Source organism: Lemur catta, chromosome 1 (genome assembly GCF_020740605.2).
Source record: "Lemur catta isolate mLemCat1 chromosome 1, mLemCat1.pri, whole genome shotgun sequence".
NCBI classification, from domain to species: Eukaryota; Metazoa; Chordata; class Mammalia; order Primates; family Lemuridae; genus Lemur; species Lemur catta.
In genome coordinates, this window is record NC_059128.1 from 2,300,012 (window position 1) to 2,321,873 (window position 21,862).

Consider the following 21,862-nt stretch of genomic DNA (forward strand, 5'->3'; position numbering starts at 1 on the left):
ACTGAATTATACACTTTAAAATGGTGCGTTTTATGTTATGTGACTTACGTCCCAATTTAAAAAAAAAAAAAAAAGAATGTAGTAGAAAAACAGCAGGTCAGGTGCACAAAGTCAAGGACAGCCAAGAGAGAAACTGAGTTATCCTGACAGTTCTTGATGATGAAGAAACTTTCTGTAAACACAGCAAAGGGTAGTATACTAAGAAAAATAAGATGGAAGATGGAGGGAAGAACACGAGGTCTTCACCTTGTAAAGGTTGGTAGGGAACGTCACATTTGGGATGTTTTTCCAAGAGATGTATCCGAGATGAGCCAACAGGAAACTGGCTGTTGGCTGGATCGGCGAGGCAGTGGCCCACACTGCACACAGTGTAGACGCCAGGGCAGCGCTGGCACAGAGGGTCCTGAGGCAGAGGGGCCAGCCCACGGGGAATAGCCCAAGCTGTAGTCAGGGAAATAGTATTTTGGAATTTAAATTACAGAATGTGTCATAGACTAAATGATATGACACGAGAGTCAAAACCTAAAAAATTAAATGAACAACCCAGCAATTCCACCCCTAGGTATATACCCCCCCCAAAACTGAAAACATGTTCATGCAAGAACTTGCACACAAATGCTCCAAAAAACAAAAAGCTGGACAAATGTAAAACTTGCACATCCATATTTTGGTATTATTCATAATAGCCAAATTGTGAAAACAATCCAAATGTCCGTCAAATGAAGAATGGATAAACAAAATGTAGTCTATCCATACAATGAAATGTTATTTGGCTATAAACCAGGAACAAAGTACTGCCATATGCTACACCTGGATAATATCGTGCTAACCGAAACAAGCCAGATGCTAAGGCTTGCTACACACACACACACACACACACACACACACACACACACACTACATAATTCTACTTCTATGAACTATCCATAGAGACAGAAAGTAGACTAGTGGTTGCCACGGGGAATGGAGAGCAACTGCTAATGGGTACAGGGTTTCTTTTTGGAGTAATGAAAATGTTCTGGAATTAGATAGTGGTGGTGATTATACAAACCTGTGCATTTTATTACATGTGAATTATATAAATATTTCTATAATCTCTATAAGATATATCCAGAATTTTTAAAGGACACAGATCAAAGACAAAAAAACCCACAAAACCCTTTTGTGACCTTACCTTTTAGCTTTGTCAAGGAGATACAGAAAGCTTCAATTCTCAATTTTTTTAGCCTATGCCTCTCACCCCCACCCCTGCTTTTCTGAGATGGGTTTTGCTATGTTGCCCAGGTTGTTCTCAAACTCCTAGGCTCAATCGATCCTCCTGCCTCAGCCTCCTGAGTAGCTGGGTCTACAGGCACCAGCTGCCACATCCAGCCTATGCTCCCCTTTTAATAAACGACATCAAAAAAAAATTCTTAAGCTGTCTTTAATGTATTTAGAAATTTACATATATTTCCTACTGTGACTAAAAAGCAAAATAAGTGATGGTAATATTAACAGTAAAAAACATACTGTTTTGGTTCTGAAATTTCAGAACAAAAATTAAATAGCGACGAGTCAAAGGTAGAATACAACTTGAAAATAGGTGAAACAAGGCCAGGTGCGGTGGCTCACACCTGTAATCCCAGCACTCCGGGAGGCCAAGGCTGTAGGATCACTCAAGGTCAGGAGTTCGAGACCAGCCTGAGCAAGAGCGAGACTCTGTCTCTACTAAAAATAGAAAGAAATTATCTGGACAACTAAAAACATATAGAAAAAATTAGCCGGGCATGGTGGCACATGCCTGTAGTCCCAGCTACTTAGGAGGCTGAGACAGGAGGATTGCTTGAGCCCAGGAGTTTGAGGTTGCTGTGAGCTAGGCTGACGCCAGGGCACTCTAGCCCAGGCAACAGAGTGAGACTCTGTCCCAAAAATAAATAAATAAATAAATAAATAAATAAATAAATAAATAAATAAATAAATAAAAGTTAAGGACTGGGTGTGGTGGCTCACACCTGTAATCCTAGCACTTTGGGAGGCTGAGACGGGAGGATTGCTTGTGTTCAGGAGTTTTAGAACAGCCTGAGAAAGAGCAAAATCCTGTTTCTACAAAAAATAGAACAATTAGCCAAGCATGGTGGTATGCACGCACCTGTAGTCCCAGCTACTTGGGAGGCTGAGACAGGAGGATCGCTTGAGCCCAGGAGTTTGAGGTTGCTGTGAGCTAGGCTGATGCCACTGTACTACACAGCCTGGGCAACAGAGCAAGACCCTGTCTCAAAAAAACAAAAAAACAAAAAAACCCAACAAAGTTAAGGTCTATAATTTTAGCAAAAGCCAAAAAGGCCTCCTACAGCAGTGGTCCCCAACCTTTCTGGCATGAGGGACCAGTTTTGAGGAAGACAGCGGGGGGCCAGTGATGGGAGCACTGTAAATATGACGTCTCTCCCACCACTCATATCCTGCTGTGCACCCCCCCTTTTCCTAAGTTTCATGGTGGGGGGGCAGGAGCACTGCGGCCAGGTCCCTAACAGGCCACAGATGGGTATGGGTCTGAGGCCCAGGGGTTAGGGACCACAGTCCTAGAGGACTCAATCGTTTTCAAACCATGACATCTTTAGATAAACATACAAATGTCACACTCCTCTACAGTTTGTGTTACAACAGTGAGTGATTTGATTTTCTAACTCTAAAACCGTATTATAATAGTCCACCTTATCCACGGTTTCACTTTCCAGGGTTTCAGTTATCTGCAGTCAACTGAGGTACAAAAATAGGTTACTACAATACACTAAGATTATTTTGAGAGAAAGGCCACATTCACATAACTTTTATTACGGTATATTGCTATAATTGTTCTATTTTAACAGTGGTTACTGTTGTAAATCTCTGACTGTAGCTAGTTTATAAATTAAACTTTATCACAGGAATGTATATACAGGAAAAAACAGTACATATATATAGACGGTCACCAACTTACATACGATGGTTCAACTTAACAATTTTTCAACTTTAGGATGGTGCAAAAGCAATACGCATTCAGTAGAATACAACTATTCTATTCTTCTCTTTCAGTACAGTATTCAACAAATGACATGATATTCAACACTTCATTATAAAATGGGTTTTGTGGCCAAGGACAGTGGCTCACACCTGTAATCCCAGCACTTTGGGAGGCTGAGGCAGGAGGATCACTTGAGCCCAGGAATTTGAGGCTACAGTGAGCTATTATCACACCACTGCACTCTACCCAGGGCAACAAAGCAAGAAGACTCTGTCGCAAAAATACATATATATATACACAAACATATATTTTATCCAACTAACACTGCCTACCCTTTCCCAATTAAGAATCACTATAGTCTACTCAAGAGAGGATGTACTCTATCTGAGGACGTACCTACTAACCCTTGAACTGTCAGGGACAGCTGGGAGAGCCAAGTCCAGCGCTTCCCAGAAAGAGCCCTTACAGATGAAAAGTTCAGTGAGTCATCCTTTTCTACTTGTAACAAAGTACCTCCTCTTACCTAATGTCTTCCTCTAATCTAATCCTAATTTAACCTAATTCTTTTATCTCCTCTACTAAATTTAAATTACAAGAATGAACTGAATGAATGAATCTATGCTGGCCTAAAAAATACAAAACTCTACAATGTGAAATGCATGAAAATAAAAGACTTCATAATAAAAGTATCTATTCTGAATCTGTTTCCATCCTAAAAACCGCAAGCTACTGGATAAAGCAAAAGCATTTATTTGCCTTTGGGGTGATTTTATTGTAGATGCGCTTTCAGAACTAGGAAAAGGATAGAACCCCTCTGGGTGCTTTTTCCCCACAGCCTGGGCAGGAGTCCAGTGGGATTCTGTTTTGAAATCGGCCACCTCTATGTGCTCAGATCCTCTAATTCTACAGTAACCTAACCACACCACCTGTTTTGAGATCTGCACATATCCCTGCAGGAGTTGACGTGGCTCTTTTAGGAATGCAAAGAGGCCTATCCATAACCATAGCTGCACCCGAGGAAAGAGATTTGACCAGCAGGCCGCTTCCCCAGCCCGCTGCCAATGCCCACCCCTTGGCTGGGCAGATGGGCTCCTGGCCGGGTGGCCGGGGCTAGATAGTGCACTGGGTCACTTAATTTGCCACGAGACCACAGGCCCATCTCTTCAGATCCAAATTTTAAGCACAAGATACTATAGAGAAGGGTATTACATGAAAATATAAAACATTCTTTTTCCCAAAACAAGAATGAGAAAATCCTAATGATGTAAATGTCTCTATTATAAATCCTTGGTTGACCAAGGAGCAAGGAAAAAACAGCTTCATTTGACTGTGTGACTGGGAGAATACATAACAGGGTGTTATGGGGACACGGGGTGAAAGATACAAGTGCAGATTGTATTAATTCTCTGCTGGGAAAAGCATTTTTTAGCTAAATATAAAAAATGTCAGCAGATTAACATAATACCATAAGATTAAGTTTATATATGTAAGTGCTAAACAATAGTGTAATGTTCTTTCCTAACCAAAGAGAGGCAATTAAAAAAACATTTTATAATAATCAGTTCTCTGGCCGGGCGCAGTGGCTCACGCCTGTAATCCTAGCACTCTGGGAGGCCGAGGCGGGTGGATCGCTCGAGGTCAGGAGTTCAAGACCAGCCTGAGCAAGATTGAGACCCCCATCTCTACTAAAAATAGAAAGAAATTATCTGGCCAACTAAAACTATATAGAGAAAAAATTAGCCGGGCATGGTGGCGCATGCCTGTAGTCCCAGCTACTCGGGAGGCTGAGGCAGAAAGATCACTTGAGCCCAGGAGTTTGAGGTTGCTGTGAGGTAGGCTGACGCCACGGCACTCACTCTAGCCTGGGCAACAAAGCGAGACTCTGTCTCAAAAAAAAAAAAAAAAAAAAAATCAGTTCTCTTAGGAGAGGAAAGGGGACTCTCACTGACCCTTTACACCTCTCTGCATCATGAGTTTCCCAAGAATATACATTTTTTAATGACTTAAAAACATATATAGGTAAGACAACAGAAAGCAGTAACCATAAAAGAAAAAAATTGATAAAATGGACTTCAACAGAATTTAAAAAGGACTGATTTGTTAGGAGACATTTATTAAAATAAAGTTAACCCACACATTGGGAAAAAATATTTGCAACACATACGTCTTGCAAAGGACTTGTATCCAAAATATGTAAACAACTCCTACACCCAATAATAAAAAGACAAACGCAATTTTTTAAATGGGCGGAAAGTCTTGAACAGACACTTCACAAAAGCGTGTATACAGAAGGCCCACAAGCATGAGAGTGCACCCTATCAGGAGTCACCAGGGACACGCATATAAAAACTACAACAAGATGCCACCACGCACCCACTAGAACTGCTCAGATGACAGAGACAGGCACACCAGATGACGGACGGGTGGGAGCAACCAGACCGCTCACCCGCTGCTGCTGGGCGTGAACAATGGTACCACCACTTTGGAGAACCAGCAGTTCTTTGAAAGTCAATCATACAACTACCCTATGAGCAATTCTACTCCTAGAAATTCATCCAAAGAAGTGAAAATGCATGTTCACACAGTTTGGACAGTGAGCAGCTAGCGCCCCAGCTGTGCGTGAAGAGGACACTGGCCATGTGGCACATTCACACAACAGGACACTGCCCAGGGAGAGAGGAGACACACCACCCACACACACGGCAACACAGCTGAATTTAAAAAACATTATGCTGAAAGACACCGGATGGAAAAAAATGCATAACATATAATGTCATTTATATGAAATTCTAGAATAGGCAGACTAAACCTGTGGTGATAGAAACCTGATCAGTGTTGATTGAAGCTGACTGGCAAGAAGCATGAAGGAACTTTCTGGGCTGTACCTTGATATGAATTTGTCAAAACTGACTGAATGGTACACTTAAAGCCTTAGCATTTCACTGTATGTAAACTATATCTCAATTTAAAAAAAGTTTCCTGACATTTAATGCTGTATATATTCAGAAAGCATTACTCTGATGCTAACTGAAAGATGGTTACAAATGGTTTTCTTTTGAGAACATAATGAAATTTCGAGATGTCATAGGCAGATTAAGGTGTCCTAAGATTCCCGGTGTGCATATACCTTCTCCCAGTTATTGTATGTAGCACTAAGGTAGCAACCACTGTAAAGGGATTTTGACCAAATAAATTGACCTTAAAATAGGGAGATTATCCAGGTGGGCCTGACCTAATCACGTGAGCCCTTAAATCTAGGCACTCAGGGTGAGGGCGATTCTCCACTGCTAGCTTTGACGATTCCGGCAAGCAGTGTGGGCAACTCTAGAAGCTCAGAGCAGCCGCCTGCTGACCGGCAAGGAAGGAGGACCCAGTGCTACCACCAGAAGAACCGAATTCTGTCACAACCAAAAGAGCTTGAGAGAGCACTCCAAGCTCCACAGGAGAACCGGCCATGGCCACAGGACTGCGGCCCCTGAAACCTGAGCAGAGCGCCCAGCTGAGCCTGCCAGGGTTCCTAGCCACCGACACTGCAAGACAATAAACAGGGCCTGGTTTAAGCTGCTAAGTTTGCAGTAATTTGTTACATGGTAAATAGAAAACTAAAATAAGTATTATACTTTAAAAGCTTCCAAACTTAATGATTTCTTAATTAAAAAGAACAGAAATTGGCCAGGCGCGGTGGCTCATGCCTGTAATCCTAGCACTCTGGGAGGCCGAGGCGGGTGGATCGCTCGAGGTCAGGAGTTCGAGACCAGCCTGAGCGAGACCCTGTCTCTACTAAAAATAAAAATAAAAATTATCTGGCCAACTAAAAATATATATAGAAAAAATTAGCCGGGCATGGTGGCACATGCCTGTAGTCCCAGCGACTCGGGAGCCTGAGGCAGGAGGATCGCTTAAGCCCAGGCATTTGAGGTTGCTGTGAGCTAGGCTGACGCCATGGCACTCACTCTAGCTCGGGCAACAGAGTGAGACTCTGTCTAAAAAAAAAAAAAATAGAAATTAATATGAACTTTGAGGACGTTATGCTACGTGAAATAAGCCAGTCACAAAAGGACAGATACTGTGTGGTTCTACTCATCTGAAGTATCTAAAATAGTCAAAATTATAGAAACAGAGAGTAGAACGGTGGTTATCAAGGGCGGGTCGGGGAGGCGGCGGCAGTGTTGAGTGGGTGCTGAGTCTCAGTGCTGCAAGATGAAGGAGTTCTAGAGATGTGGCACAACTATGTATTAATATAAATATCCTTAACACTAGAGAATTGTACACTTACAAATGGTTAAAATGGCAAATCTTTTTAAAAAATGAAGGTAGAGCAAGGTCTTCCTAGGTTAAGGCAATTATAGGACTAAACTTAGCATTATCACAGTTCTCGTGAAGCTGCAGCTTTAAGTTCTGCACGGTGGTTCGAAGCTTGAACTGTGGAAGCAAAAAGGATGAACTGGAACCCTGATTTTACAGCTGTGTAACTGTGGTTTGAATAACTTGCCCTCTCTAACCCCCAAATTCCTCAACAGTAAGTGGAGGTGGTTATGGTACCTATTATTTTACAGACAGGGTCTCACTATGTTGCCCAGGCTTGGCTTGACCCCTGGCCTCGAGAGATCCTCCTGCCTCGGCCTCCCCAGTAGCTGGGACTACAGGCGCAGGCCACCACGCCCAGCTTTGCATATTTATTTTATCTGGAACAGTGCTAACTTCACTCCTACCAGTTGCAGTGCTGGTAGTATAGTGAACTTCAGAGAGGCCTGAACATAAATTTCTACATTATGCAACTGAAGTCAGGGAACAATCCACAGTTTAAGATAACTGGAATATTTCAGACTGAAGAAAATAATATCTACATATGCACATAGCTTAAAATGTCTGCTCTATTGATATTCACTTATCTGCTTTATTTTTTAAGTTCCGACAGCACAACAAGCATATTCGAAAAGCACAGATCCAAATTCTTTTCATCTGCCTCAAATAATTAGTTACAACTAAAATAAAATCATAATTCATTTCTAATCCATGGGTATATTAACTGGGAGACTACAAGGCAGAATGACAAGGATGCCTTGGGAGAAAGAATGCAGGTCAGCTCTGAATTAGCCCTTGCCTTAGGAGGGAATACTCTCAGGAAAAATATGAAAGGTCATTAGTAACCTCCTAGAAGCCAAATTCAGTGGAGATTTTCAGTCCAACTCTTCCTTGGCCTCTTACTGACCTCCTCTCCTCTCAGGACTGCTCTGCAGTTTCTACCCAGTGGTCGTCATGACCCCACTGGCTCTCAACATGATGCAGACTCACAGATCTTCACCTCCAGCCTCAACCTCTCTCTGGAGCTCCAGCCCTGCACCTCCAACTGCCCGCTAGTCCACCTGCTGCCCGGCAAGCACTCCGGACTTAACACATCCAAAAGCAAACTCACTTGCCTTGTCCGCCCATTTTTCCCCTATCTTGGGGGGTGTCACCAGCCAGTGAGTCATCCAAGTTAGAGATGAAGAGGTCATTCTAGATGCATTCCTTCAACAAACATTTATCAAGTGTCCATTATATGCCAAGCACTGACACCGAATGCAAGAGACAAAAGTCCCTGCCTTTGTGGAGATTATGAATGGAAGTGGAGACACAGAATAAACAAAATAAAATGATTAAGTGAAATAATATAGTACTTTAGGTAGTGAGGAGCGCTAAGGAGAAAAATCAGCAGGGCAGGGGCTAAGGAGCACGTGGAGATGATCTGCAATCACTAGATCATTAGCAGTTCGGTGACAACCCCAGGTGCACCTGGGAGTGCTCCAGTAGGGCCACAGCAGGATGAGGGAAAGAGATAGGGACAGAGTGCTTAGAGGACACTGGCAAAAACCTTAGCAGGAAGCGCGAGGAGCTGACTTATGTTTTCACAGGATCACTTAGACTGCAAACACCAGAGTCCCACCCTTCCTGCCTGCGGTGCTCCCTTGCCCCAATCTAACTAACCCTTAAACCCCACCCCCATCCCACAACCACACCCCAGCTAATCCAGCAGCTCTGCTGTTCCTGCTGTTACTGCCCAATCCCGAGGCTGGCAGTCCTCACTCGGGGTTAAGGGCTCCCTAACTAGGCTCATCCCAGTTCCCAGCACCTGCCACAACACTGCGTATGCTCCTCCTAAAATGTCTCCTGGCTCCTCAGAATCCCCCAACCCTCCCTCAAACATGGGAATGAAAGCAGCCTCCCAGGCAAGCTAGTCCAGGCCCTCCCTAACCTCATCTTCCCACTCGCACCCCCACTCCTTCCTTTGCAACAGGCCCCTCCACACAGCACAACCCCAGGGCTTGTTTCCTCCCAACAGGACCACCAATGCCACACCTGGCCAATTTTACTTTTCCTCAAGTCTCCTATGAGGAGTCACTTCCTCCGAGCGCTCACCGTGCTCTTTAACCTGCCCTGTGGCAGCTGCCCCTGCCAGCCTGTGAGCACCTACAGGGCAGCCACTGTCTCTCACCGACACACCGAGCACTTGGCGCGGTAGCTGCCAGCTGGTTCTCAATAGACACTTAAGGCCGTACTTCCATAATCCTAATTTTAGTCATTTTTACTGTGTCCTGAAATTTGACACTTAAAGCTGCCCAAGTACTCTCATTTAGGATATTACTGATCACTTCTTTGTTATATAAAATACTGGTTTCTTGTATTCCACTTACCTACTAAGAATGTTTCCAAATTATACAATGTCTACATTTCATTCAAGTTTTGACTTTTTTTACATAAATATTTTAAAGATAATTTACAGCACTATACAGAAAGTTACGCTGACTTTTCTTTTTTTTTTTTTTGAGACAGAGTCTCACTCTATCGATGGGGCTAGGGCTAGAGTGCTGTGGCGTCAGCCTAGCTCACAGCAACCTCAAACTCCAGGGCTCAAGCAATCCTCCTGCCTCAGCCTCCCGAGTAGCTGGGACTACAGCCATGGGCCACCATGCCCGACTAATTTTTTCTATATATTTTTAGTTGTCCAGCTAATATCTTTCTATTTTTAGTAGAGATGGGGTCTCACTCTTGTTCAGGCTGGTCTCGAACTGCTGAGCTCAAACAATCCACCTGCCTCGGCCTCCCAGAGTGCTAGGATTACAGGCGTGAGCCACCGCGCCCGGCCTGACTTTTCTTTTTCAACATTGTGAAACATGCTTAAGAATGTACAAATTTTTAAGGCTGGGCATGGTGGCTCACGCCTGTAATCCTAGCACTCTGGGAGGCCGAGGTGGGAGGATCACTTGAGGTCAGGAGACCAGCCTCAGCAAGTGCGAGACCCCATCTCTATTAAAAAAATAGCAAGAAATTAGCTGGACAACTAAAAATATTTAAAACATTAGCAGGGCATGGTGGTCAACGCCTGTAGTCCCAGCTACTTGGGGAGCCTGAGGCAGGAGAATTGCTTAATCCCAGGAGTTTGAGGTTGCTGTGAGCTAGGCTGACGCCACTGCACTCTAGCCTGGGTTACAGGGGGAGACTCTGCCTCTAAAAAAAAAAAATTGTAAAAAATTAAATGTATAAATTTAAGCTGCAGTGTTTATTTATTATGAAAAAAGATAGTGTGCCTCTTCCCAGTGGCATTCCCTTCCTCCCTGGGGAGATCAGCACTGTCCCGATTCCCATGCATGTTTTTCTGCTTTTCCAATGCACTGTCTGCCCTGCTTCTGTAAGACCCTGCCAAGCGAGGAGAATGAGCCGAGGCTGCAACGAGGTTACCACCCAGATCCTCCACATCTCTCAGTACCACTACAGGGCTGCCAGGCCCAACTGCAACATGATGTTGCATTCTGTGATGACTTGGAGAAATCAGCTCTTCGGAGTGCCTTCCCTCCCACATACAACTCCACACAATCAGAAATGTTTAATATTCAGCATCACTGTATTCTTACACTTAGGAAACAGAACAATGAGTCAAATTTCCCACCATAAGGGAGGTTTGTTGCCAGTCTCTGGAAGAAATAAATCTGTAACTATGATATGATTAGGGGACTTAGGGAGGTTGTTCCAATTTCCTAATGGGTTTTCACTGAACTATTACAATGTATTCCAAACTGATTCTGATCAATGGCTTAGTCATGCTGTACAAAAAAAGCCTTGGAATTTAACTAATGCAAAAATTCAAAGATCCAACTGCCCTTTTACATACACTTTAAATGGCATATCTCAAATTTTTTGTTCTCACACTTTTTAAAAACATCATTTTTGCAAATACTTCTTATCAAGTGCTTAATATGCAAATTCTTAAATGCGCCTAAACAATAAAACGGTAACAGGCAGCAAAAATTCTAACACAAATATACCTGGAAATGACCTGCAAACCCAAGTTACAAAACCATCCACTCAACCACGCATTAATCTTACTTTTTTAACGCTTTATTTTAATTTTTCAAGGAAAAGGGTGCACCGTATTTTTACATTGAAAAAACACTCCAAGACAGGGACCGCTGCAAGTTTAGCTGGAACAACGCCAGCTTAGGTGAACAGGGCTGTTCGAAACACTTCGCATCTGGCTACCGACAGAAAGGCATCGCCAAGGGGCGAGGCGGAGCCGGCCCCCCAGGAGGGGCCGCGAGGATGACAGGCGCGTCCGCGCAGGGCGGTGCCGCGGGAGAGGGCGGCGGCCGGAAGGAAGAGGGAGGAATCGGACAAAGCCGGCGCGCCCGGCCACCGGCCTCTCGCCCGCCGCAATCCCGGGGGCGGCCACAGGCCCGTCGTGCGGCTCCCCAGGTCCGCAGCTGTTCCCGGGAACGGCCGCCCCCGCCCGCAGTAGGGCCGAGCCGAGGACGAGGGGCTGGTGCGGAGACGGGATGAGGGGGCACAGAAGGGAAGGAGCCATGGACTGGGGACAGGAACCTAAACCTAGAGGGGGGACACAGACCGGCAGGGAGCCGCGGCTCAGGGCGGAGGACCCAGGCCCGGGGATGTCAACCTAGGGTGGGGATATGGATGGAGAGAGAGCTTCGGACTGGGGACAGGGACCGGAACCTAGAATGGGGACATGGATGGAGAGGGAGCTTCGGGCCGGGGACAGGGACCGGAACCTAGAGTGGGAACATGGAGAGGGAGCCGCGGCCCAGGGCGGGGGACCCGGGGATGGGGAGGGGCCGGGAACAGGGACCTGAACCTGCAGGGGACGGATGGGGCCGGAGGCATGAACTGGGGCGGGAACTGGGCTGGGGACCTGGACAAGGGACAGACCGACACCGGGACCTGAGCAGGACCGGGCCGTGCACGAAGGGGCCGGGGCCAGGCCCGGGCGGGGACTCACCGTCCTGCTCCTGCCGGGCCGCGCTGTCTCGCGCTGTCAGCACCGAGAGCGCCGCCGTGCGCGTGCGCGGAGCAGCGACTGCGCGCCGGGCCCGCAGCCTCGGCCGCCTCAGGAGCGGCGCTGCGGTCACGAGCGAGTGGCGCCGGCGCGGCCGCCCCGCAGCATGCTCGGCCGCCCGCGCGCTGTCCCCTCCGCTCCTCCTCACGGCCGCAGCTCCGCCGCTGTGCCGCTCCCGCCGCCGAAAATGGCGTCTCCGCGTCGCCCTCGCGGCGCCCCGCCCCGCCGCGCCCCACAATGCCGCGCGCTGCGTGACGTCATCGGCGCCCTCGCGCAGCCGAGCCCGGGCGCCGGGAACTGGGGAAACTGAGGCGGGGCGACTCCCGGCAAACGCCGAGCTAGCTGGGGCCGGGAGGGCGGGACGGCGTTTGGGTGTCGAGTGGGCGGTCTCGGGGAGGCGGGTGGTGGGCGCAGGGCTCCGCGGGCCTCGGGCTGGCGGGCGGCGTGCCGGCCCTGGGTCCCGTCCGTGGGGTGGCCCAGCCGGGCTCGCGGACGCGGCTGCCCCGCCCCGTGCCACCCCCGGGCTCTTCTGCTCACCGGAACCCGCTAGGAGGCTCTCGTAAGCCCCCGAGAAAGGAAGGACCCTGGCCGGGAAGGCTCAGCCTGAGGCCAAGAGGCCTTTCTCTTTTCCAGGAAAATCTACAGTTTCTGATGAGGACCCTGGGCCCCCACCCTACGCCCTGCCCGGCCCGTTGTTCCCTCCCCTCCAGAATCAGAGCTCGGGGGGCTTAGTAGGCGCTTCCCCTCGGACACAAGCTGCACCTCAGGCGCGGGATCGGGAAGGGTCAGGCTGCTGGCAGGGGAGGAGACGCCCACCCTCCGCGTGGCAGCCCTCCCCCTGCCCGCAGGGCCTTGACCTCCAGCCCAGGCCTGAAGGGCAGTGCTTCCAGGTCAGAGGCTCCCGGGTCTCCTGCTGCGTGCCAGCTCTGCAGGCCTGACTCAGCAGCTGATTCAGTGGGCAAAGCCAGCTTTCTTTGCCTGCCACCAGCTTGGGGAATCCTCCAGGTGCCTGCAAACGGTTCAAGTGCAGGACCCCCGTGGCGTTATTTAACCTGGAAGTGCACCTGGGCCAGTCCCCCCACCCTGTCTTATGAACTGCTGTCCTCTTCCACCCGTTGAACCCTGCAGTCGCACCTGCAGTCCCCAGGGAAGCAAGTGCTCATCACCAGGAGGTCCGGTTGCTCTGATTTCATTCCTAAGTACAACGGTGGGATAACAAGGGGGTGCTCCCTCCAGAGTGACACAGCATTAGGGTTGGCCTGAGGCAGAGGTAGGGGGTGAGGGCCAGACAAACCCCCTGCACGCCACCATTAGTGTTCCAGCCAAACTGCTGCTCTGATGTCACCTGCTCCTCACCAACCACCATTGGGCTGGGCATCCACGGGCTCGCTGCCAGGTGCTGTGGCAAGGGCTCGTTTCTTTCTGTGCTTCTGCCCCTCTGCTCACCCGTCACCCCAACAATAAACCCAGGATGCCTGTGTCCCCTCCCTTATGCCCCAGTTCCTAAGGATGGCCAAGGGTCAGCCTCTACAACATTCTTCCACTTTTTCTGGCTTTATCACCTTATTTTTTTCCCTCAACAAATACTTGGGAGGCCGGGTGCCGTGGCTCACGCCTGTAATCCTAACACTCTGGGAGGCTGAGTGGGGTGGATTGCTCCAGGTCAGGAGTTCGAGACCAGCCTGAGCAAGAGCGAGACCCCGTCTCTACTAAAAATAGAAAGAAAAATATCTGGCCAACTAAAAATATATATAGAAAAAAAAAAATTAGCCAGGCATGGTGGCACATGCCTGTAGTCCCAGCTACTCGGGAGGCTGAGGCAGTAGGATCGCTTAAGCCCAGGAGTTTGAGGTTGCTGTGAGCTAGGCTAATGCCACGGCACTCACTCTAGTCCGGGCAACAGAGCGAGACTCTGTCTCAAAAAAAAATAAAAAACAAATACTTGGGGAGCTCCTGTGAGGATGATAAGAAGGATCCAAGGAAGGATACATTGGTGAACTGGAAAGAGAAGATCCCTGCTCTCCAGGAGTTCACACACTCTAGTTAAGAGAGGCCCGTAAACACATAAACAAGGAAATAACTGCTCTTGTAGGGAGTTAAAATGAGGTGAAGTAACAGACAGAGGCTAGAAAGGTGAGGGGTGAACTAGAGGAGGGATCAAGGGTGCAAAGCCAGCAGAAGAGTACTCCAGGGCCAAGTCTGTTGGCAGGAGTGAGCCTGAAGTGTTGGGAGAAGAGAAGAGGCCAGTTCCCCACCACCCCCACCAAGCCTGCCATGCATCACTCTTGGGGCAACTCTAAACTCGCTGGGTCTGCCAGGCCCACAGGACCCGGTGCTGCTGACCTCCAGGTTCTGCTGTCTGCCGAACACCCTTAGCCATCCGGAGTTCACCGTGATCTCTCACACGCCCATGCCCCTGTGCACAGTGTCCACCCTGCCTAGAATGTTCTCCCTCCCCCTTGTCTCTGTACTCCACAACTCAGCAAGGAGTCACTTCCTGCAGGGCCTTCCCTGACAGCACCAGCCCGGGTCAAGGCCTTGAGCTCCCCCCTGTCCCTTCCACCAACATGCACTGTGTGGTCAGTTGACACAGCTGCCTCCCCCTCAGCCTGTGAGCACTAGAACAGGAGGGGCCCAAGTCCTTCTCATGCCCACAGCCCTGCCCAGCACCTGACTCGGCTGCAGGGGCAAGAGAGAGGAAGGCCTGGCCACCCCTTCTTGGCTTCCTTGGCACAAAGCTGCTCCTCTTGCCACCAGCCCTGGGGGAGCAGACACGAAGGGTCCCCTTGAGTCCCTGACTTCTGCCGTGATCCTCAGGAGTTCCTGCCAGTCCTGGAGCCATTAGCAGCTGGGGTTAGGCCCCCAAGGTGCTGTCCAGGATCAAAAGACATGGACCCTCCACTCTACTGCCCCGAATATCCGGCAGCCCTGGCGGGTGCCCACAAGATGCCTGCCCAGCGACAGGCCTAGAGCACAGGAATTTCCCAGTCATCCTCCCCTAGGGCCCCACTCAGAGACTAACAGGCACCCACTCTCGCTGAGCCACCCTGGGTATCCTCAGTCTTTTTCAATCCTCTGAGCCTCACAAACTGAGAAGGGGGTACTGCCCTGCCATCCCTATTTTACAGACGCCGCAGCCAAGGCCCTGCAAGTTGCGTGGTTTGCTTGCTGCGCCCCGGAGAAGAAATGTCATTCAGCTTTAGAAATCAAAACGGAGCCCCTCCAGGCTTCCCGTGCAGCCTCTGGCAGAGCCAAGGAGCTCATGTCTGGGGGCAGCCGTGCCTTTGCAGGGGGGAAGCCCCAGCAGGGCTACTCAGGGGCAGCAAACCCATCGTCTGGCCTTCCCCATGGGCCTAGAGGGACAGGGCTCCTGGGAAGCAAACATGGCTGGGGGTTGTCTGGATGGAACATGAAACACTTTTTATGTGGGGCCTTGTGGCCCCTGAGCGTCCCTGTGGCTAACAGACTCGGGGAGGGTCGGTCAGGGTCCTAGAGGGGGTGGGCTGTGCTTGAGGGGAGCAGCCAGACACCCTCCTCCAGGGCCTGCCCTGCACCCCCCACCCCATGTGGCAGGACTAGGGCTTCCTCCAGCCGACATCAGAGCAGGGCACGGGCTCTCTCCTTGCTCCCTAGAGACTTGCCCCGGCTCTTCCTGTGCGGAAAAGCAGCCTGTGTGTGAGCTGCATCCTCCTCTCGGCCTGTCTCTGTCCCTCTCCCTGTCCCTAGTCCTCTGCCTTTATCTGTTTTCATCTCCTTCCTGCTCTTGACCCTTTCACTCCTCCGCTCCAAAACCTGGAGAATGAACGGGAACAGACAGCCTGGAAATCTAAACAGGCCATGGCTGCGTCTGAGCTGCAGGTTTAGAGCCATCTGCAGGCCCAGCTGAAGCTGTGTCTGACTGAGATCCCTGGTCGAGGAATGAAAAATGTCCCCATGCATCCGCGGACTCAAGGAGTACCGAGCCCCTGCAATCTGCCAGTCAGCCGGGCCATCAGAGACAAGCCCGGAGCCTACAGCTGCAGATGCATTCTGTCCCAGTGTTGACTGAGAACTTGCAGTGTCAGGGCAAGGCTGGGCAACAGAACAGGCTGGTGAGCTGACGGCCTGCAGGAGCTGAGACAGGGCCTGGAGATGGTGCAGGGAACCTCTGTGTCCCCCAGGGATGGGGAGATAGTCACATGGTAGGTGTAAAGGATCCAGCAGGTGGAGGAACTGCAGGAAGGAAAGCACAGTGCCCCAAAGGGAACGAACCACACAGCCTCGTCTGTCCCAGGGGAACAGAGGAACAGGAAGTTGCTACATCGTTAAGCATTCATCTCTTGACTGTGTCTGTGGATGTCTGTCTTTGGGGGCAGCCTTTTGGAAGAGACAAGGAGGCTGGGACTTGCATTTGATCCTGGGGGGCCTGCAGTCCAGGGGGCAGCCTCCTCCTGAGTGCCTGAAAAAGGGGGAAAGGGGAGGAAGAGGGGAGAGGAGGAGAGGAGGGTGGGAGGTGGCTTGAAACTCATCCTGGGCCGGGCAGCAGTACTGGTACCTGGTGCCCGTCCTCAGGCCAGGGGGGTGACCAGGAGGGGGCTCGGGGGAAGCACAGGCTGAGGGTGGGGCAGGCTGGCTTCACCTGGGGCCTGGGCACCAGTCACCAGGGAGGGGCGGCCTGGCATGCTGACCAGGCTAATCTGGGCTCGGTCCTGCCTTGCTCTGGCCACAGGGCACACCCTCTCTGGTTTCAGGCTTCTATTCTGAAAATGGAATTGCTCTGATTTCCAGGCTGTTTTTATTTTAAAGAGCCGGAGCTGCCCAACCCACAGCCCCGGGGCCTGCTTCCTCTGGAACAGAAGGGAAAGGGCAGGGCTGTGGATCAGAAAGAGCTGGGATGAGGGGCTCTGCGGGGAAGCCCACCCCTCTGTCTCTGTCCCTGGCATGCAGTTTCCTCCCTGGAACGCCAGGGAATGAGGCCTGGATGCAGCCTGGTGAACCCCACGCCACTCCCGCAGGACTGCCCAGGGGCCTCAGAGAGGACAGAGCCTGGGTTCTCCCAGGGCCAGCAGGCCACCGTGACTGCTCGGGCACACCTTCTCCCACGCTGCGGATCCCGCTCAGCAAGCCCGGGTCGTGGTAGCTGGTCTGCTCACGTGGCCCTGGTGACCCAGACCTGCAGCATTCATGTCCTGACCACCCCCTCAAACAGACTGGGCCGGCAGTGTCCTGATACCGCTGAAGTGAGGCTGCGGCTGGCAACCATGCTGGCAAGCGGCCTGGGGAGGGCCAGAGGCCCAGTCAGCCCGGCGACCCGGAGCCCCACTTCCCAGCCAGCCCACAGAGGTGCCCGGCGTGAGGGAAGCTGACGTGGAGGCCCTTGGGCCCAGGATGCTACAGACGAGGACCGCTGCTCAGGGAGGATGGGCAGGGCAGCAGGCTGGCCGTGTGCACCTTGTACATTCATCACACGCTCCTTGGGCCGCAGGTGTCCCCGGGCTTCAGCCAGATGCTGAGGATGACAGTGTTCGAGGTGACCAGGTCCTACTCATTGTCTCTCAAGGAACCACAAGATATCTCAGGGAAGGTGCTGGACTCCCCACAATATGTGGCCTGGAGACTTGACCAGTTTTATTTGGTTAAAAAGTTATGGCAGAAACTGGGCAATGGGAAGACGTCTATGCTGTCCAGGTTATTTCAGTTTGGTGTGATGAGCACTCAGAGAGAGGAGACAGTGGGGCCGTGGGGTCTAGGGGTAGGGACACATCACGGCAAACTGAGATTCCACATTGGGGATTTTCCCCCAAAATTTTATTTGAAAATGCTCACATTTACAGAAGAGTTGGCACAGCTGTACGGTGAACGTCCACGTGCCCACCCCGAGATTCCACCACTGACCTTCTGCTCCACTTGCGTGAGCCCATCTCTGCACCCCTCTGTCCCTCGGTCCATGTTCTCTGAACGCGTTTCAAAGGATTCTGTGAACATCAGCGCACTTAACCCGCAAATGCTTCGGCACTCATGGCGTTAACAGAGCTCGGTATTTGTTTTTTTAGGGAACATTTACATGTGGTGAAATGCATGAATCTAAAGGGTACCATTCAAAGAGTTTTGTTTTACATTATATTTACCTTTATTTCAGGGACTAAATTTTTTTTTTATTTTTTAGTTAATAGAGTTTTTTGTTTTTTTTTTTTAAAGCCGTTGTAGGCTTACAGAAAAATCGAGCAGAAAGTACAAGGAGTTCCCACCCAGCGTCCCCGCCGCGAATGTCTTGCGTTAGTGGGGTACATCTGCTGCCACTGATGGACCAAGATTAACACATTAACCAATGTCCAGAGTTTGATTCAGCGCTCACGCTTTATGCTGTACATTGTATTGTGTGTTCTGTAAGGTTTGACACGCGTAGGTAAATGTGACAAGTTCTGAGAAAACTTTCACCTGTGTGACTGAAACCCCTACCAAGAAATGGAACGTGCCCTTCCTTCGTAGAGTTCTCTGATGTCCCTTCCCAGTGATTCCCCCACTGTAGGCAACCACTGTCCTGTTTTTTTTGTTTTGTTTTGTTGTTTTTACTTTTTTAGAGACAGGGTCTCGCTCTGTTGCCCAGGTAGGAGTGCAGTGGTGCGATCATAGCTTGCTGTAGCCTTGAACTCCTGGGCTCAAACAATTCTCCCATCCCAACCTCCTGGGTAGCTGGGACTGCAAGTGCATGCTATGACGCCCAGCTAATTAAAAAAATATTTTGAGCCAGATGCGGTGGCTCACACCTGTAATCCTATCACTCTGGGAGGCCGAGGTAGGAGGATCACTTGAGCTTAGGAGTTCGAGACCAGCCTGAGCAAAAGCAAGACCCAGTCTCTACTAAAAATAGAAAAAATTAGCTGGGTGTGGTAGAGTGTGCCTGTAGTCCCACTTCCTCAGGAGGCTGAGGCAGGAGGATCGCTTGAGCCCAGGAATTTGAGGTTGCAGTGAGCTATGATGACACCACTGCACTCTAGCCGGGGCAATAGAGAGAGACTCTGTCTCAAAATAGTAATAATAATAAGTAAATAATTTTTTGTAGAGATGGGTCTTGCTATGTTGCCCAGGGTGGTCTCAAATTTCTGGGCCCAAGTGATCCTCCTGTCTCAGCCTCCCAAGTAGCTGGGACTACAGGTGTGCACAACCACGTTGTAGCTAATTTTTCTATTTTTTGTAGAGATAGGTCTCACCATGTTGCTCAGATTGATCTCAAAATCCTGGCCTCCAGCCTTTTGCCTCAGCCTCCCGAAGTGCTGGGATGACAAGCCTGAGCCACCGTGCCTGGCCTGTTTTTATTTTTTAACTGTAGGCTAGTTTTGCCTGTTCGGGCACTTTATATAAATAGAATCTTACAGTCTCTACCTTCTGTGTCTGGCATCTTTCACTCATCTCCTATTTTTGACATTCATCCAGTTGTCAAGTTTGTTTGCCATTCTCCTGTTGCCGGAAACCGAGGCTGCTTCCACTTTGGTTAATATGAATAAAGCTGATTTGAACTTTCCTAGTCTTTGGGGGAACATAGATTTTCATTTCTCTTGGGTAAATACCCAGCAATGGAATTGCAGGTCATAGGGCAGGGATATGTTTAGTTTTGTGAGAAACTTCCAGACCCTTTACCTAAACGATGGGCCATGTTACACTCCCACGCGAAAGACGCAGGAGCATTCCAGTTGCTCCACATCTTCACCAGCGTCTGGGGGTGTCAGTCTTTCAAATCTGAGTCATTCTAGGGAATGTTCACTGTCTCTTTCCACTTTTAATCTGCATTTCTCTCATGACTAAGATCTTTTCATGTGCTTATTGGCCATTTATACTAATATATCTATCTTTGCAAAATGTCTGTTCACATCTTTTGCTTATTTTTTATTGGGTTGTCTTTTCATTATTAAGTTTTATGAGTCCTTTATATATCCTGGATACCAGTCCCTTGGCAGGGACATGTTTTGTGACTATTTCCTCCCAGTCTGTGGCTTGCCTATTCATTTTTTCCATTTTTTTATTGTGGTAAAATACACATAACATAAAATATACCATATTAGCCATTTCAAGTGTACATTCGGTGCTATGAAATACATTTATAATGTTGTGCAACCATCACCACCATTCACCTCCAGAGCTCTTTTCACCTTGTAAAACGGAACCTCTGTCTCCATCAGATATTAACTGCCCGTGCCCCCTGGCCCCTGGCAGCCACCATCCTACTGTCCACATCTGTGGTTTTGACCACTCTACGTACCTCATATAAGTGGGGCCACACTACCTACTTAATTTTGATAAATGTCTTCTGATGTTCATTAGTCAGAAAACATTTTCAGAAAACATTTTCAGAAACATTTTCAAGTTTTTCATTTGTGGGTATTGTTATGTGTGTCCTGTCTAGGAAACCATTTCCTACTTCCATGTCATGGAGTTATTCTCTTTTGTTTTCTTCTAGAAAATTTAAAGTTTTAGCTTTCACTTTTAGGTCTTGATCCCTCTCAAATTATCATTTTTTAATATACAGTGTGAGGTAGGGGTCAGGTTTTTATTTGTTTGCTTTGTTTTGCTTTTTAAATATGGACATCCAACAACATTTGATGAAAAAACTTACCTTCCCCACTGGACTGCTTTCATGTTTTTGTCAAAAAATCAAATGATGGTATTCATGCAGGTCTATTTCTAAGCTTGCTATTCTGGCCTTTTAACTATCTTTTTTTTTTTTTTTGAGACAGAGTCTCACTTTGTTGCCCGGGCTAGAGTGCCGTGGCATCAGCCTAGCTCACAGCAACCTCAAACTCCTGGGCTCAAGCAATCCTCCTGCCTCAGCCTCCCGAGTAGCTGGGACTACAGGCATGCGCCAGCACGCCCAGCTAATTTTTTCTATATATATTTTTAGTTGTCCATATAATTTCTTTCTATTTTTAGTAGAGACGGGGTCGGATCCACCCGCCTTGGCCTCCCAGAGTGCTAGGATTACAGGCGTGAGCCACCGCGCCCGGCCTAACTGTCTATCCTTAATGCGGGCCCCATGTTGCCTTAACCAGTGTAGTTTAGTAGTTAAGGTTCAAAGTCAAGCAGTATAAGTCCTCCAACTTGATTCTTCTCTTATCAGGTTAGTTTAGATATTCTAAGTCCTTTGTATTTCCATAAAAATTTTACAATCAGCTTATCAGTGTCTATAAGAAAGCTGGGTGGGTCACGAGTGGGGCTGTGCTGAACGTGCACGTCGGCTGGCGAGAGGGAATGCCTCGGCAGCACCGCGGCTTTCGACTCTGCACCGGGACGTTGTGTTCTCTGGCGCCTGGTTCCCTGTCCTCTTTGCCCCACCCACATCCACTTTCTGTTCCTTTCTGTTTGCGTTAGGCCCTGGGAGGCTGCACCCCTGAGCTCCTTCGGAGGCCAGGGCATGGGAGGAGGCGTTGGGACCGTTCCTCCTCCCCCCGTCACAGCGGCTGGACCCTCCGTGACTGCAGCCAGGCAGCCCCCTGTGGCCACCCCTGCTGCCCCCTTCCTCGTTGGCTAACCCTGCCTGCACCTCTGGGAGTAGCCCCTCCACTGACGTCTCTCTGTGAAAA

General features: G+C 49.3%; 1 protein-coding gene across 17 annotated transcripts in view; it reads right to left on the reverse strand.

The window, feature by feature from the left end:
* The window catches only part of KLC1 (kinesin light chain 1), a 59,882-nt gene extending 47,413 nt beyond the window's left edge, over nt 1-12,469 (reverse strand). For all 17 annotated transcript variants that reach the window (XR_006736964.1, XR_006736970.1, XR_006736965.1 and 14 more), the window contains exon 1: nt 12,252-12,469. The gene's annotated coding sequence lies outside the window, so the exon portion shown is untranslated. The remainder of the gene's footprint in view (nt 1-12,251) is intronic.
* Between the last annotated feature and the right edge of the window lie 9,393 nt (nt 12,470-21,862).